Source organism: Diabrotica virgifera, chromosome 6 (assembly GCF_917563875.1).
Source record: "Diabrotica virgifera virgifera chromosome 6, PGI_DIABVI_V3a".
In the NCBI taxonomy this organism is placed as follows: domain Eukaryota; kingdom Metazoa; phylum Arthropoda; class Insecta; order Coleoptera; family Chrysomelidae; genus Diabrotica; species Diabrotica virgifera.
The window spans coordinates 110573124-110592095 of NC_065448.1; the positions used below are offsets into that span (position 1 = coordinate 110573124).

The following is an 18972-nucleotide window of genomic DNA, read 5'->3' on the forward strand; positions in this document are numbered from 1 at the left end:
CAATTTAAAATTGAAAAAAAAAACGAAAAATTGCGATTTTTAAGGCTTAATAACTCGGTTAAAAGTTATTATTATGAAAATCAGAAAGTGCCTAAATCAAAGTTTAAAGCTTTCCCTACAAGATCCTGAAGAATTTTTTGCCATTATTTTATTACTAAGCTGTTATTTTTAAGTAATGGTATTAAGCGCCATGCACGTATTAGGCTACCGTCAATGGTGTGTGCGAGAGAGATGCCATTCCGACAGTCTAATGGTGCATCTTACTCACACTCACATTTACCGCTCATTGTTAATAATTAAAAATAACAGCTTAGTAATAAATTAATGACACAAATTTCTTCAGGATCATGTAGGGGGGCTTTATACTTTGATTTAGTCACTTTCTGACTTTCATAATAATAATTTTTAACAACAGAGTTATTAAGTCTTAAAAACGGCCATTCTCTCGTTTTTCAAATTTTAAATTGCTTATAACTCGAAAACGATCAACTTCACAGAAAAATTATAAGAGACCTTTTTTGTGAAAAATGGTCCAACAAACCTAAAAAAATTTGTCCGGACCAAAAATAGGGATTTTTTTGCAATTTGGTTAAAAAAAACTTGTTAAAAAATTTGGACCAATTTTCGCGTGGGCGACTTCTTCAACCTTATTCTGGGGTGTATCACGAATGTGATTATGCAAAAAAATCCCATGGGACTATTTTTTCTAACGAACCCGCCGTTTTCCTCTCGTCTAATTAGCGGTTTTTTATTCTTGTATCAGGAGTTTTTCAAGTTATTTATAAACTAAATGTATGAAGTTGATTGTAATGTTTCTGGATTCCACTTTAAGCGTTATAGATGGTCGCGTTCATGGCATTATTTCTCAAATGATCTAGTGTCCATCGAATGTATACGAGATTTTTTTCTATTCGAAATAGATTGAAAGAAAAAAATTGGGATGGGCGGTAAATGAACTCGGATTTCCCTATCAATTTAGCGTCGTAACCACTACAACTACATAAACAATTTGGGTGAAAATGGTTAAATGGATTATATCAACGATTATACTTTGGAACTCTATAACTTCTGAACGGCTTAACAGATTTTGATCATTAAACATGAGTTTAAAACATATTGACAAGTAGTATCTGATGCATTTTTCTTTAGGTTTCGCAATGATTTTTATTATATCGTTTATTACTATTAAAAATAGAGTAGGGCTGATGACTGATCCTTGTGGGATTTCGTTTTGTCGTTTTCTAAGAAAGGATATAGCACCATTCGCTCGGACTTGAAATCTTCTTCGAGTTAAAAAATTGTTTATGTAGCCTAAAATATTTCCTTGATATCCCAACTTGTTTAGAATGTTTAATATACGGTGTTTCCATACTGTATCAAATGTTTTAGTTATGTCAAAGTAAATCGCAATACATTTTTGGTTATTTTTTTTTATTTAGCTAATGCCTCGACAACTAATTGCCATTGGCATGGTAGGTACGGTGAATTTTTAGCAGTTAGGTACCTAGTGTTATGTGTAGTGTGTGTGTTAAGAAAGTGTCTTGTTACTTTGCAAAGTCGACGTCATTGTCTTTGCAAAGAGACGCTAATTGTATCCGAACGTCTGCGGCCCCTCCGGTGATGGTTATTTTTAAAAGCTTCGTGAATAGCGTTTTCTAGATCAATAATGTTGTCGTTTGTAGATCTGCCTGGTCTAAAGCCAGCTTTTTCGATAATAAGTTGATCATTGCGTTCCAGGTTCCACATTAATCTTTTGTTGACTATTTTTTCCATTAAGTTTAAACATGTTAATGATATAGGAAGATATGATTCTGGGTGTATTTTATCTTTATTTGCTTTAATAATATAGGAATAACAATGGCATTTTTCCAGATTTTCAGGAATGATTTTTGTGATCAAATAATATTGAAAATTTGGAGCAGGAACTTTTTTGCTGCTATGGGAAGTTTTTTATGAATTATTATATTGGTATGTCATCTGGACCTGGTGAAGTGTCTTTTATGCTATTATGTGTATCTTCAAACTCCCCATAACTAAGAGGTATATTAATAGCGTTAAATTTGTCGGAAATTGTAATAGGTATGTCTCCTCCTCTTATTTGTATGTTAGGAACTCGTTACTGTGATTTTGGTTGGATGAGAATTTTTGATAGGTATCAGCTAGTTGATTTACTATATCTTGTGGCTCAGTTAGTAGCGTTTTTTCTTTTTGTAGGCTCACAATTTGTTGGTAGGTATGCTGCCCTGTTATTTTTTTTAACTTTTTTCCAAACTGGTGATATATTTGCACTACTGTTTATGCTAGACATGTATTTCTGCCACGATTCTTGTTTGCTTTTTTTAATTATTCTTCACACTTCAGCTCTATGTTTTTTGTACTCTGTTAATAAATCAATGTTTTTGTATTTTTTGTAGCGGTTCCAAATTGTTTTACTTAATTTAAGAGCGGCCTCACATTGTGAATTCCACCAGGGAACTGGTTTGCGTTTTTTTTAAGTAGAGATTTTCCTATCGCTATATCAGCTGCATCCAGTAAAAGCTGATTGAAGCTCCTAAGTGTGTCATCAATGGAGTCTGAAATTTTAATCTGATCCTTCTGTTTGATACAATTTTCTCAAATTCAATCCAATTTGCCTTTTTTAGTTTTCATTTTTGAGTTGGTATTGTATTTGTGTTTAAATTTACGGTATCCTTTATTAAGAGGAAACAGTAGCGATCAACAGGTAGCGAAAACGCGTTCCAAGATTGCGGCTGTAATTTTGAATATTTTTTCGAGATATTTGGCACACGTATTCGTAATATAATAAAGAATGGCGGTAGAGAGCCCAATTTGAAAATTATATTATATGTGGAAATTACTCTGTAATTAAATACAATATTAAAAAACGAGCCTGTACCGCCATTAGGAAGAACAAAAAAATACACTTTCTTCAAATAAACTTTTTTATCCGATGCCTAGATTTTGTGTCATTTTGGAACTACTAAAATTTTTTATTTCATTAGTAGTTCCAAAATGACACAAAATCTAGGCATCGGATAAAAAAGTTTATTTGAAGAAATTGTATTTTTTTTGTTCTTCTTAATGGAGGTACAGGCTCGTTTTTTAATATTGTATTTAATTACAGTGTAATTTCCACATATTAATATATTTTTCAAATTGGGCTCTGTACCGACATTCTTTATTATATTACGAATACGTGTGCCAAATATCTCGAAAAAATATTCAAAATTACAGCCGCAATCTTGGAACGCGTTTTGGCTATCTGTTGATCGCTACTGTATCACCTTAAGATCGGGAAGTGCTCACTACTATACTATACAGTGATGAGCGCGCTAATAACCGGCAAAATAGCGCAAAAGATGGAAATCATAATACATTGCCAAACAAAAAGAGATCAAACTAGTAAAGGTGGAAATGATCGTTATAAACGTATAAATTAACATTATATGACATAGTTTCCCACCTTTAGATATCTGTGACGGGAGCATTTTATAAAATTCTACTGTCACAGTGACAGTTGTCATACTCCTCTGATACGTCTAAAGGTGGGAAACTATGTAATGTAATGTTAATTTATACGTTTATAACATAACGATCATTTCCATCTCCACTAGTTTCATCTCTTTTTATTCCGCAATGTAATATGTTTTCTATCTTTTGCGCTATTTTGCCGGTTATTAGCGCGCTTATCACTGTATAAATCTTTTAGGACCGGTATTTTCAACCGCACTTACAAAGCTTACTTTAAGCCTGAGCTTAAACTTAGATGCCTGTATTTCCACATCAATTTGAGGTTTAAGCGTAGGCTTAAACCAAATAATTTTAAGCTCGCGCGGGAGTGGGCTTAAGCGGTTGCTTAAAATTTGTTTTGTTTTTTGACGTTATTTCTACAGATTAACAATTATAGTTATTTTTATTATTTCATTCATAGGAGATTCTGACCAATAGAAAGCTACAGAAATAAAAATTAAACTGATTATTTTTTAATGATTTTAACTTCCCATCGTATAGTAAGATATTTGATCACGTGTTTAATTCTGTCCAATCAGATTAAAATTATACTGAGAATTATCTACTCTAGAAAATTACCGATAGAATTTTTTTAAGTAGATTGTTTCTGTTTAATGGCAACCAGTTCCTAGTTTTGACAACTGTCACATTTAAGAAAATATCCATAATATACGTATTACAAAACAATCTTACGAATATCACACGACAGTAAGAATAAATAAGAAAATAAGGCTTAATTTTTACTCAAATTTGTTGTCATTGTGCAATAGCACAAGTCGAGCTCTGCGGGCTCTCGTGTCTATTGTCTAGACCACCGATTCTCAACCTGTGGGGCGCGCCCCCCTAGGGGCGCGCGCTTTTAATAATGGGGGGGGGGCGTGAGCATATAAAAAAATACACCAACATTATTAACAAATTTACTAAAATCAAAGCAAAATCAGTCTTATTCGTACCTTCGAATCGATCGCAGGCTATCGTTTACAAAGAGAACCGGATTCATCAATTTTTGTTGAATTATTAAAAACTCGTTAAAAATTTAATACTCGATAAAGATATAATTTTATAGTCCAGTGAATTTTTAAATAAACAAATTAAATTGGTTCCCCCATTATGGGGGAACAAAGTTCATTAGGGACGTCCTCTCAGACGAAAGACATAGTGAATAGTGAAGATAGTTTAATGGAAAATAATAGTTTTGAACCCAGTGCTACTTTGCCGATAGAAAAACAAAAGGATATTAAATATTTCAACTTGATCTCAGATAAGTACAATTTAGATAATATTTGGGTTTATATTGAAAAAATTGGGAATGAAACTGGTCTTTCTAGATTGCACCCTATGGCGATAGGTCACCTACTATTTAAGACCCTGAAACTTACACATATTAAAGAGATAAAAAGCATTGGCCGTAATCGTATAAAAGTTTTGCTGTCATCACGTTTAGAAGCTAATAATCTTGTCAAAAATAAATTATTAGACGCTCAAAATTTAAGAGCTTACATTCCAAATCACTTGTTGGAAGTTAAAGGGCTTATAAGGGATGTAGACACCCAATTTGACATTAATTATCTCATGGAAAACATTGAATCTACTTCCAAAGTTTTAAATATTTATAGAACAAAGCGTAGAATCCAAAAAGAGGAAACAATTGAATACGTAGATAAAAAAACTATAGTTGTCACCTTTGAGGGTAATATTCTACCCAACTATATAGGTTTTAATAGAGTTTATTTTCCGGTAGAACAATTTATTGGTAGGGTCGTTCAATGCTATCGATGTTTGAAATTTGGTCATGTGTCAAAGCAATGTAAAAGTTCCCAGGAATGTTGTATTCAATGTGGGCAAACTAAGACTACTGATCATACTTGCGATAAAACTATGAATTGTATACATTGTAAAAGTAATGAGCATGTCACAATATCAAAAAAGTGTCCCTTTTATGAAAAACAAAAAAGATTAAAAGTATAATGATCGAACAAAAGACTACTTTTTTAGAGGCAAAACATTTGTGTGAACAATCATTTTCTGGTGTTATGAGTCAAAATTACTTTTCTTTGCTTGAAAATAATGAACAAGAATTTCCTTCGCTTCCAAAAATTAATAAAAAATCTGTCTCCACTCAGCTAGGCCCACAGACCAATAAAGCGCGCCCTCTAATATCTTCTCAATTGAACAATAATTCAGATGCATCTGTAGGAAAGAAAAGGAAACCAAACTCTCCTATCATACAATCTCCTATTCATAAACCTATCTTTCCCTTTACATTTGGACCTGCCCAGCCTTTACCGGCTAATCCACATAAACCCAATTATAACAAAGTTGAAAATAAAAATCACTTGACAAAAACTATAACAAATTTTATAATGAACCTCTTGGAACATATTCGTTCAATTGAAGATATAAAAACGTTAGACGATAAGGCTATAATTAATGAATTAGAACAGGTTTTAAGTACTGTAAACAATAATAGCTTCTAATGGCTGTACAAGATATTTTAAAAATTGGTCAATGGAATGCTAGATCTATTATGTCAAACAAAAACAGTTTAATGCAATACGTAAACAATAAACAAATTGATATTTTACTAATTAGCGAAACATGGTTTAAAAAAGATTCTCATTACAGTTTTAATGGTTATAACCTAATAAGAAGAGATAGGAAGGAAGACCGGTTTGGTGGCGTTGCGATTCTTATCCGTAACACAGTAACCTTCAGTGAACTAAAACTAAATTATAACTTTAATTCTGATATTGAAGTTTGTGGCATCAAAACAAAATTTAAAAATATTGAACTCAATATATTATCTATATACAAACCTCCTAATGTAAAAGTACAGTATGTGATTGGGCAAATATATTTTCACAGGTCACTGGTTCAGTAGTTATAGGTGGAGATTTCAATGCGCATAATACGATTTGGGGATCTAATTATAATGATGCAACTGGAATACAACTTATTAAAACTGCAGATGACTTAAATTTTACAGTAATTAATAATGGAGAACCTACCATTTTAACTAAACCAGATCAAAATAAATCAGCTATTGATGTTACTTTCGTTACAGCTGATCTAGTCAATAAAATTAATTGGTCTATACATACAGACACCTTGGGATCGAATCATTTTATGATCTATATGGAAATTACCGACATTCATTTACCTGAAGAAATTATTCCTAAAAGTAAATGGAATACAAGAAAGGCTAATTGGTCCATGTACGAAATTTCAGCAGAGCAATTTTTCAATAACTATTACCAAATGGAAAATACGTCGGACAAATATAATTTTTTAATTGATTGTATAAATTATGCAGCTCAACTATCAATTCCACAATATAAAGCTTATAAAAACAAAATCAGAAATTCTCCGCCGTGGTGGAATACAAATTGTGATAACATTATCAAGGAAAGAAAAGAAGCACTTTCAAATTATAAGCAAAACCGTAACTTTGAAAATTACTTAAAATGCCAAGAGAGCATGGCTAAAAGTAAAAAAAAAATTAAAGGAAATAGCTAAAGAAAGTTGGAAAAACTTTGTCTCAAACTTAAACAAAAACACTCCTTCCTCAGCATTATGGAATCAAGCTAGAAAAATCAACAGAAAACCAATTACTAATCGAACATGTCTTAATGATACATTAGTCGACGAAATTTTTGATCAAGTTGCTCCTCCATCAGTCCAATTACTAAAAAGCTACAGCTATGCTTCAAATGAACAAAACCATTTTTTGCTAGAACCGTTCAACATTACAGAATATGAATATGCTCTTAAAAATCGGAATAACACAAGTCCAGATTTGGATAATATTAAATATCCCATGATACAACACCTTCCAAAAATAGCTAAACTCTTGCTGTTGGAAATATTCAATGAGATGGTCAAAAATGGGAGTTTAATTCCTCAATTTCAAGATGTCATTATAATACCAATACTGAAACCAGGTAAAAATCTCAACGTGGCACAATCATATAGACCTATATCTCTTATGTCATGCCTTCTTAAAACAGTCGAACGAATGATAAAACAGAGATTGGAATGGTGGTTAGAAAAAAAGAAATTACTTCCCAACCTTCAATTTGGGTACAGAAAAAGAAGAAGTACTTTAGACGCCCTTTCAACATTAGTGGTAGATATACAAAACACATTTACAGACAACAATTATTTACCTGCAATATGTATGGACATAGAGGGTGCATATGATAGAGTCTGTCTAGATATTTTAGTTGAAAAATTAGTCAAAAATTTCCAATTACCAGCCCAACTAGCAGGAACAATATATAATTTTTACTCATGTAGAAAGATATATCTCAGAGCACATAACAGTAGTCTGATAGGTCCACGATACAATAACTTGGGGCTGCCCCAAGGATCAGTATTGAGCCCTTTGTTGTTTAATTTGTACACTGCTGATCTACATAATAGCCAAATTGAAAACTGCACTTTGAAGATTATACAATATGCTGACGATTTTCTTGTATACTCGTTTTCAAAAAAATATGATAATTGTATACAAACATTAGATAAAATGAACAACTTGTCAAACAATTGGTTCCAACAAAATGGATTTGAAATTTCCACAAACAAATCTAGTGTTTGCATTTTCACATGACACAACTTACCAAATATTGATAAATTACAATTAAGCAATCATGAGTATAGTTTCCAAACTTCTATCAAATATTTGGGGATGATACTTGACCGAAAACTAACATGGAAATCACATATTGAGTTTATGCTAAACAAATGTAATCAAGGAATAAATTTTTTAAAAGCAATTTCAAAAACGTGGTGGGGAGCAGATGTTGAAACATCATTACTTTTCTACAAAGCTTATATACGATCAATCATAGATTATGGTTGTGTACTCTATGGCTCTGCATCTGATCGGGCCCTAAGCAGAATCGACGTAACACAAAATACAGTTCTGAGGATTTGTTTAGGTGCTATGAAATCAACTCCAATTAATGCGTTACATGTCAAAGCTTTAGAGATGCCACTGAAATATAGAAGAGAATATCTAAGTAAAAAATTTATTATGAAATTACAACATAAAGATCGTTCCCTTCATTTAAAAATAAGCAAATTGAATGAAGCTGATCTGACGAATAAATATTGGAAACACAAGAATTCACCTCCACTTTGTGAAGCTTTTCGCAGTATGTCAAACTTTGATGTTACTTCAAATCCAGACGAAATCTTAGACTTTGAAGATTTTCCTTCATTATTACATTTGGTAAAAGTAATTAAGCCAAGTTGTCATGAAAATACAGCTATCAGTCATAACATATTAAGAAGTATCTTGGACGTTTTTCGGAGTCTATAATTATCTACACAGATGCGTCGAAGTCAACGTTTGGCACTGGATGTGCCTTTTATGTCCCATCAAACAATACGGAAAAAATGTATAAAATAAATAATGCTTTCTCAATATTCAACGCTGAAGCAATTGCAATTTATGAAGCTTTATTATATTTTATGAATACAGAAAATAAGTCTACAGTAATTGTTTCTGACTCACTTTCCGTACTGACAGCTATTCAGACAATAATATTTCCAAGTCATAATTTAAACAACTATATCTTCCAAATTAAAAAAATACTTTATGAAATCTATAAAAAACGAAGAGAAGTGCATTTCCTATGGGTTAAAGCACACATAGGTATCACCTGTAATGAACATGTTGATTTATTAGCAAAAAAAGCCATCACACATGGATCGTTAACCGGACATAAACCTTCTAATCCAGATATATGTGCAATTGTTAAAAATGAAGTTAACCAACAATGGAGACGTACATGGAACGAATCTAGCAAACATAGTTCCTCTCAATACGCGATGATTCAACCTAAAGTGCCTACTGAGTACTGGTTTAAAAATTATTCCGTTCCCCGCAGATATATTACTTCCATTATTAGAATAAAATTTGGGCACGCCTGTTATCCTTTTCATTTGGCGAAAATTAACATTTTATCTTCAAATCTATGTTTATACTGTCAAAAAGAGGGAGACTTAAATCATATATTTTTTGAGTGCTCAAAGTATACTCAACAAACTAATAAACTAATTGAAAATTTATTAAAATATAATATATTTCCACCTTATAATTTATGTTACCTACTTTCTCTAAATAGGAAAACAATATATGACTGTTTAATGGAATTTATTTGTAAAAGTAAAATCAACCTTTAAGCATTATCCACAAATGATTATTTACCTTTGTTTTATCCCATATGTATTTACCTCCTATCCGCGACCTACTCTAGTTATGTCTAAACGAAATGTCTTGAAGGGTCCCTAGACGAGAAGAAGCAAGTGACCCTGTCTTATTCCTACCTTAACTCCTGAATATAATAATTGTAATATTAACAACCACCTTTACGGTAACGTTTCCTTATCTTTCTTATTTTTGTTTTGTTTTATATTTTTGAAATGTATGTAGATTTTGAAATATACTTGTTGTGACTGGCTGAGTAACGACAGCCCATGCCAAAAAAAAAGCAAAATAAAATTCTGACAAAATAAAAAATAAAATATACATGATCACTGAATAGGAGTTATAATCATAAAGAGCAATCAATACTAAAAAGTAAGATTTTAGTGTTTTTTGTCAAAATTATTGAACGAGGGGGGGCGCGGTGAAAATAATTATGGAAGATTGGGTCGCAAAGGTTATGAGGTTGAGAAACGCTGGTCTAGACAACAAATTTTCGAAAAACTGTCGCATTATTTTCAATTTATTCTCACTCTCTTGTGATATTATACCCGATAATTTTTAATAATATCCCGTCGTCAAGTACATTACGTCATATGCCCTTCGTTGCTACGAAAAATACATTCAGTGACATTAATGACAATTAATGTTTTAAAAATTATAAAAGTGATGACTTTCAACCGTCAAATATTTATAACCACTGTGTGTTTAACTGTAATAATTTGTACATAAACAAATTACAATAAAATTTTGGTTTTGAACAGTTTTGTTCATGAAATAATCTCAACAAATTGCACTCGATCTCTAAAATTATTATCGAATTTTTGCCCTCGTGACACTTTGACATAATTTCACTCCCCTTCGGGTCGTGAAATTAAAACTGTCAAAGTGTCACTCGGGAAAAATTCGATGATTTTAGAGCTCTTGTGCAATTACTATTGAAAGCCAACTTTTACGTAATAACGTTATTCTTGGATTATTAACGATTATTAAAATTCTTACTCCTTTTGGAAGGTGTAATCACTTGAAAATTATTTATTTCTACAATGCTTGGTATATTTATTTTACAAAATTAAACTTACATTCCAATTTAACATTTTAAGGAATATATCCAATAAACAAAATTACAAAGACGGATCTATTGCTTATGCAAAATAACAATAAAAATATAACCAGAGAAATTATAGACAATAAACTAACAACACATGTACCATGTACACAAAATTAAGTGAAGTAAATGACATTGATACACATGATAAGATAAAATTAAATGTCAACAATAGTAGTTTTTACCTCAAAACAGTTAGTTCTGGCATTTTGACGTATTTAGAGGTACCAAACCAATTAACTTTACAGTTGAGCATCAGTTTAGTTAAGGAATTGATGAAAATACGGCACCCGCCTTATGCTTCTCTTTAACTTTTGACACATGCTTAGCTAAGCAAAAGCTTAAGTAGCTGTTGAAATGCCGGCATTTAGTGCTGTCCAGTCAAGTTGCGTGAGCAATGAGGGTTCACATATGAAGAGATCAATGGAGGAAGAAGTTCCCGTAGCCATATATTGAATCTTGTTGGCGAGCCGTCGTTAATTAGGCATAAGTTCATAGTGTTAAAAACGTTTTCTAACATATTTCCCCTCGTTGTTGTTTTATTTGATCCCGATTTAATATTATGGCAATTAAAATCTCCCGTGATTATTCGAGGGAAAGGAATTTGTTGGAGAAGATTAAGTAGTTCGGGTTTAGTTAGAGTCTTGTCTGGTGGAACATAAATGTTACAAATATTAAACTTTAGAGGGGCCAGTACTGTTACAGCAACTGCTTCGATATTAGTTGTGAGGTTCATATTTTGAACAGGTATATTTGACTTTATATATAGAGCTACTCCTCCACTGGTATAGTTCTGATTGGGTCGATTGGTGCAAAATCCGGTGTAACCTTTCAGGTTGTGTGTTGAGTTATTTTTGAAGTGAGTTTCTTGTAACGAAATAAAATCTGGTGCATATTCTGAGATAAGAAGCTGTAACATGGTTAAATGGGTGTAATACCCATTTAAATTTCATTGTAATATACTACTGAAAGTGATTTATTGTTTAGTTAAAGCACGTGAATCACTATCGGGTTCAGATGGTTCATGTTGTAATAGTTTTTCTAGCTTTTTGCGTAGTCGTGTGATTCGATTTTTTAATTTTGAGTCAGTACAATGAGGATGGGTGTCTGCAAGCATTTTAATAAGTAATGTTAAATCTGGTGTATAACCCTTAACAATATTATAGACATCTTTAGCGCCGTATGTCTCATTTAGTAAATCCCGAAATTCATCGTAATTTAAGACATATAATTTTGAATAGTTGGTTTTTCATTCCTGGGTTTGCGGTCTGTTATAAATAAAACACTTGATTTTGCTTAGACGTTTCGGCTACTTGCCATTTTCAATAAGCACTTTTAATTAAACATTACACTGTTAACAAACATATTTTATATACATTACACGTAATATTTTAAAAAATTTAAAAAAATGCACATCGTGTTTCTCTAAGATGTTATAAGAGAATGCCAGGCATGGGCATATGGTAAAAGCACTTCAGAACGGTTTTGGGTGGTGGTCGTAAAACCAAAACGATTATACACAGGAGATCAAATTACATAATATACGAAAGAAATAAATTTGGAAATATGTAAATCTAATGTTTAACGTTAAAAAATAGGAGAAAGATATTTTGCAATTATGTTCTCAGTATGTAGCTCGAAATATAAATACTGAGATGTGTATTTTTTTTGTATTTTATATGGAACAGAGGCTTGGACGCTAAAACAAGGATATACGTAATTACAGCAAAGTATTTGAGATGTGGCCATATAGACTATTTTTAAAAATAACCTTGGTTGAAAAGATTATGAAACAAACCACAAAAATACACATCTCAGTATTCATATTTCGAGCTACATACTGAGATCATAATTGCAAAATATCTTTCTCCTATTATTGAAGGTTAAACATTAGATTTATATCCAAATTTATTTCTTTCGTATATTATGTAATTTGATCTCCTGTGTATAATCGTTTTGATTTTACGACCACCACCCAAAACCGTTCTGAAGTGCTTTTACCATATGCCCATGCCTGGCATTCTCTCATAACATCTTAAAGAAACACGATGTGCATTTTTTAAAATTTTTAAAAATATTACGTGTAATGTATATAAAATATGTTTGTTAACAGTGTAATGTTTAATTAAAAGTGCTTATTGAAAATGGCAAGTAGCCGAAACGTCTAAGCAAAATCAAGTGTTTTATTTATAACAGACCGCAAAACCCAGGAATGAAAAACCAACTATTTAAAAATTCACGGTCAGGAAATAAGCTATAATTTTGAATGTTTATTGATAAATCTTTTAGCAGCTTCTTCGGTTTCTATTCTTTCTTTAGTTACTGTGTGAATTTTTTATAATTTCTGGTCCAATTGTATCTGTTGTTCTTGGGGTGAGTCTTTAATGGATGGTATTATGTTTTTTTCGGGTTCAGAATTGTTGTCGGCCCTTATTTTTTTGGATATAGGTCTACTTTTATTACATGCTTCGTTAAATGTGTTAGATGCTAGTTCTTCTGTTGCAGATGGGGTTTCTGATAAATGTCTTTTGGTTGATGTTAATGTTTCTGTTGTTGAAAGGGTCATATTTCACACATCCATAGAATTTATTGGAAGAAGTGGACTTGATGAATTATTTGCTTGGTTATCTGTTGTGGGAATCTGCAAAGTGATATTTTGAGGTGGGTTAGAAGTTGGAATAGTATTTGGCATATTAGAATTGATTAGGGAAGAGCTTTCTGATGAGCATTGTGAGGCAAGATTGCCATTTTGTTTGCATTTGAAACAAAGCGATTGGTCACTGGACAAAAATATTTTGTAGCTAACATTATTATGATTAACCATGATAAAATCAGGTATGGTTATATTATCTAGGGGCTCTATGTATACTTGACGCCTAAAGCTGAGTATGTGGCTATATTCAGGATTTGTAGCTCCAATTCTCAAACATGTTATTGATGACATCAATTTCAAGCCTAGGTTCTGGAGAAGATTACTCAATATTTCATATGGTATTGTTGGACAAACATTAGATAAGAGGAGACGTTCCGATAGAGTGACTAATCTACGTGCTAGAAGTACTTCATTATTTATTTTTATGGATCCTGTTTTATTTAGAAAGTCATCAACTACAGCTTTACTTGAAAGATAAACGCATAATCGGTTATTAGAGATTCTTGATGAATAAATAATATTTTTTGGTTGGACGAGTGGTCCTAGTTGCCATAGATAATCTTGCAATTTTGTGCCATTAATTGAACTGAAGATGATGGCTTGTTCTTTCATTGGAAATTTTGGAGTAGTTTGTTGAGATGCAACAGTAGAGTACATTGGAGTGTTTTGAGAAGTGGTACGAGTTTCCATTGTTGATAAGGTATTATTCTTCATTTAATTTTACTTGAAGTATTTATTTTAATTTTAATCATATTCAAGTACGGCCCTGATTTTAATTGTTGTTAATAAAAAACCAGTCCGGTGTAGTGTTGATATGAAGATTTTATGTAGATAGATTTCTAAAATAAATATATTATTTCAATCTAATTAATGTTCTTCTACTCACGTTTTTAGGTCTTCTTATAACACTAACTTTATTGCACAGGTATATCACTTTTGTTAATTTACTATGGTGAAAATACTCGTACAAAATTGCGAATATATCGGAGCTGAAATTAAACATGCTTTGTGGTTCGGAATCCTATTTAAATTTAATTTTAGAAATATTGGAATTTAAGAAAGATAAAACAGAAAAAAACCATGGGATCATGATATATGAGATAGTAGGTGTAGTATGAAAGATTAAAATTAAAGAAAATTGATATCAAATATAAAAAAACCGTAGTCACTTTTATATCGGCCTTTATTTTAAGCCAACCTTCATGCTTTACTACTAAATTTATATTTCTCTACTAATTTATTAGTAATTATGGACTATTAGTAACGGTTTTCGCATTTAAGTATTATCTCCATCAATAGAGTTTAGCGATATCTCTGAAAAAAATTTTCTTTTCATCCGCTCCTTAATTAAAATTAGTTATAGCCCAGTCCAGTCCACAGTTTGATTTTTATCATTCAGGACAGTGTTTCGCCTTTTTAACACTTTATACCTATAGTCTAGTAAAATAAAATTACACTACATGTAAATCAAAATGTAAATTCGTACAGGTTGAAACACATTTTATATCAAAGTTTAGGTGGGTACAAAAGATATTTTTAAGAAAGTATCCAAATCATACAAGGGGATCCTTGTTTAAATAATTAAAAAGGGGTCATTTTTGCAAAAAAATTTCTTTTTTAATTGCTGAGGTCATTCAATTACTAATGAAGGTCTATAGGATTGTTTTCTGCAAAGTGAAATGGTAAGTCTTTAACATAAGACTTATTAAGTTAAATTTGACCCCTTAAATTTGCAAAAAATTATTTTTAGCGTTTTAAATAAGCACTATAAAATATCTTTATTTACAGGAGAAGTTGCGCTATGTTATCAGTATTAATAAAAAAAAATTGGTCCAAAAATATTTAATATTTTTTGAGATATTGAATTTGTTTATTAAATGTTACTCTATTTTCAATTGCAAAAACGCGGTTGTTACCAAAGAAATATTCACCTGTATTAGTATTATTTTTTTTATGTATTTTTTCGATAAATGTACTGATAAATTCAAATTTCAATTAAACTTCCCCCTAAAATGGCATTTGAAAATTATTCAAATTTGTTTATAATTTGTTTTTTTAATAACGTCGCGGGGATTAAATATTTTGAAATGCCGTTTCGATAATTGGGTTTCTGGGAATTTTTCACTAGTTAACAAATTTTTTTGTCTTTTTTTCCTCTTATTTTTTTTTTTCTTGGAGTTATATTACTACGGGCCCTTTTAGGGTTAAGTTTCATTAAAAATGTCGAATCTCTAAGTTGTAGATTCTAGACCTAAAAATATTAAGATTGGTCTAAAATCACTTAAATAAAATGTGGCTACTTACTGAGTTACAGGGTGTTTTATTTAAAAATTTAAAAATTATTTTTACCAAGTACTTTCAAACTATTTGACGTATCCTTATCATACTTGGCAGAAAATGTGGATACTATACAGTCTACTAAATTGTTATAAATAAAAGTTTCTAGCTACTACCAGAGGCGTACGACCGGGGATAGTTAATGGTTGACCCTTCCCAAATTCTACGCCACTGAGGGAATTACTATTTTAGCGAAATTTTTCGATTCTCCAATACTTTCTATGTAAATAATATACTCTTTACTGGTAACGATTAAGTCATTAGTTTTCGAGATATTGGACGTTAAAAATGAAATGGCATAGTTATTTTGATTAATTCATTCATTCATTTTAAACTTCCAATATCTCTCAAACTGATGACTTTATCAATACCAATAAAGTTATTTACATACAAAGTATTGGAGAATCGAAAAATTTCGCTAAAATAGTAATTCACTCAGTGGCGTAGAATTTGGGAAAGGTCAATCATTCACTATCCCCTGTTGTACGCCTCTGGCACTAGCTAGAAACGTTTATTAATCACAATTTAGTAGGGTGTATAATAGCCACACTTTCTAACAAGTATGATAAGGATACGTCAAATAGTTTTTAAAGTACTTGGTAACAAAATTTTTAAATTTTTAAATAAAACACCCTGTAACTCAGTAAGTAGCCATATTTTATTTAAGAGATTTTAGTTAAATCTTAATATTTTTAGGTCTAGAATCTACAACTTAGAGATTCGACATTCTTAATAAAATTTAATCCTAAAAGGGCCCTTAGTAATGTAACTCCAAGAAAAAGAAAGAAGAAGAAAAAACGACAAAAATTTTGTTAATTAGTAAAAAATTCCCAGGAACTCAATTATCGAAATGACATTTCAAAATACTTAATCCTCGCGACGTTATTAAAAAAACAAATTATAAACAAATTTGAATAAGTTTCAAATGCCTTTTAGGGGGGAGTTTAATTGAAATTTGAATTTATCAATACATTTATCGAAAGTATAAATAAAAATAATGAGATCTTAAGCACGTGAATATTTCTTTGGCAACAACCGCGTTTTTGCAATTTAAAATATAGTAACATTTAATAAACAAATTCAATATCTCATAAAATATTAAATATTTTTCGACCAATTTTTTTTGCTTAATACTAATAATATAGCGCAACTTACTCTGTAAAATAAGATATTTTATAGTGCTTATTTAAAAAGCTAAAAATAATTGTTTGCAAATTTGTTTTTAAAGTTTGATATACAATTATTTAAATAAATAGGGAGTCAAATTTAATTTATTAAGTCTTATGTGAAAGATTTACCCTTCAACTTTGCAGAAAAGAATCCCATAGACCTTCATTAATAAGGGAATTACCTCAGCAGTTAAAAAAGTATTTTTTTTTGCAAAAATGGCCCCTTTTTAATTTTTTAAACAATGATCCCCTTGTATGATTTGGATACTTTCTTGAAAATATCTTTTGTACCCACCTAAACTGTGATATAAAATTTGTTTTAATCTGTACCAATTTACATTTTGACTTTTTTATTTTATTAGGCTACTAATCGGTAATTGGTAATCAGACAATTTTATTACTTAGGCTCGTTACTAGTAACAGTAGAGGATGACCAGATCGGTAACAGCCAAACTCACAAAATTATGGTACAAAAAACAAAAAATTACACCTTGTTCGAGCATTAATATTTCCTATCGCCACCTACGCTTCAGAAACTTGGACTATTAGTCCATTGAAACAGTGGCGGCTCGTATAACTTTAGGAAGGTAGTGCCAGAATCCCGGCAGCTGCCTAAATTTTTAGTGACGGTTTCACGATATTTTCAAAAAGGATATAAAATAGAAATTAACAAAAAAAAATAGGTGCAGATATTTTATCTTATATTACTATTTTTGGGATGCCAAGAAATTGACCAAAATTTATCAAAACAGTTCCGTAAATTAAGTACCTAATTAACAATAAAAAAACTCAACTTACCACCAGTATTTACTGCTGATGTACTTTTTTTTATCACTAGGTGGGGAATCTGCAAACAGACGTCGGAAGTAAACATTTCCAACAGTGCTGGGTTCCTGAGCTGAAACCTCATCAGTGTCACGTCGACCAGTTTGGCCCTAAATCGGACCTCCCTGCCCTCCGTAACTCCGATGTAGCCGGGACCAGCTAAACCCCACCCCTCTCATACTAGGGCATCAGGGTGGAATCGCCCATTAGGGCATGATTTCTCCCCGATGTCCTTCTTTTGCCCGATTCTCAGTCGCTCGTCATCACGCATCAGCTTCCGTCTCTCGCACTCATCCGACCACCACGTCCTTTAATCATATGCTGTCAATCTTTCATTCTTCCTACCACAGCTGATGTACTTGAAGTTTGTTGTTACGATTTGGTCTCTAGAGCCTATTTAGAAAATTATAAAAATAACACTATTCTATTATTTACAGACACGCACAAAGTTATTTAATATCACTGTTAAAGTTTACGATATGTGAAGTCCATCCTTCTTTCTTTTTTTGGTGGCAAAGTTTTCAATGACTTTATTATTAAAATTGTCAATGCCATTTACAAAATGTCTTTCTGCAGACAGCATACCTAAAGCACTTAGTCGTTCTTCCTTCATGGTATTTCTGAAGAATGTCTTAATTCGTTTTAGCATTGAAAACAACGTTCTGCTTCAGATGTTGACATGGGAATGGTTATTAATATACTTAAAAGTTTAACAGTTTCTTCAAATGTACATTTTAAACCTTCATCATTTAATAAAACTGATAACGGAACAGCCCCAGAGGTAGTACTTAATTCGTCTCGCTGATACAATACTTGTAATTAAGTTTTAAGCCGAGTTTTGTTTAAAAATAAAAATTGTGTGCATGTTTCATTAAGAAATGATTCGGGGAACTTATCGTTATAAGCATAAAACTTCTCTGACATAAATAAATGAGAAGCAACTAAATGTCCGGAGAAGGTAAACCTTGTTTTTATTCGCAACAAAACTGCATCGCATATCTCGTCACCTCCAAACAAAACGCATACAAAACAGAACAGTTTATTAGTTTGTTCGCAACCACACAACCAGCTATTTTTATCATAAATAGTTTTATTAAACTTACGACAGCGAAGTTTTTGTCCATTTCCACTTTGTTTTTCAATTTTTAAATCGGGTAAA

The 18972-nt window shown here is 31.5% G+C and overlaps 1 protein-coding gene across 1 annotated transcript in view; it reads left to right on the top strand.

Moving 5' to 3' along the window:
• The window catches only part of LOC126885948 (proton-coupled amino acid transporter 1-like), a 575934-nt gene that overhangs the window by 407794 nt on the left and 149168 nt on the right, over window positions 1–18972 (top strand). The window lies entirely within an intron of this gene.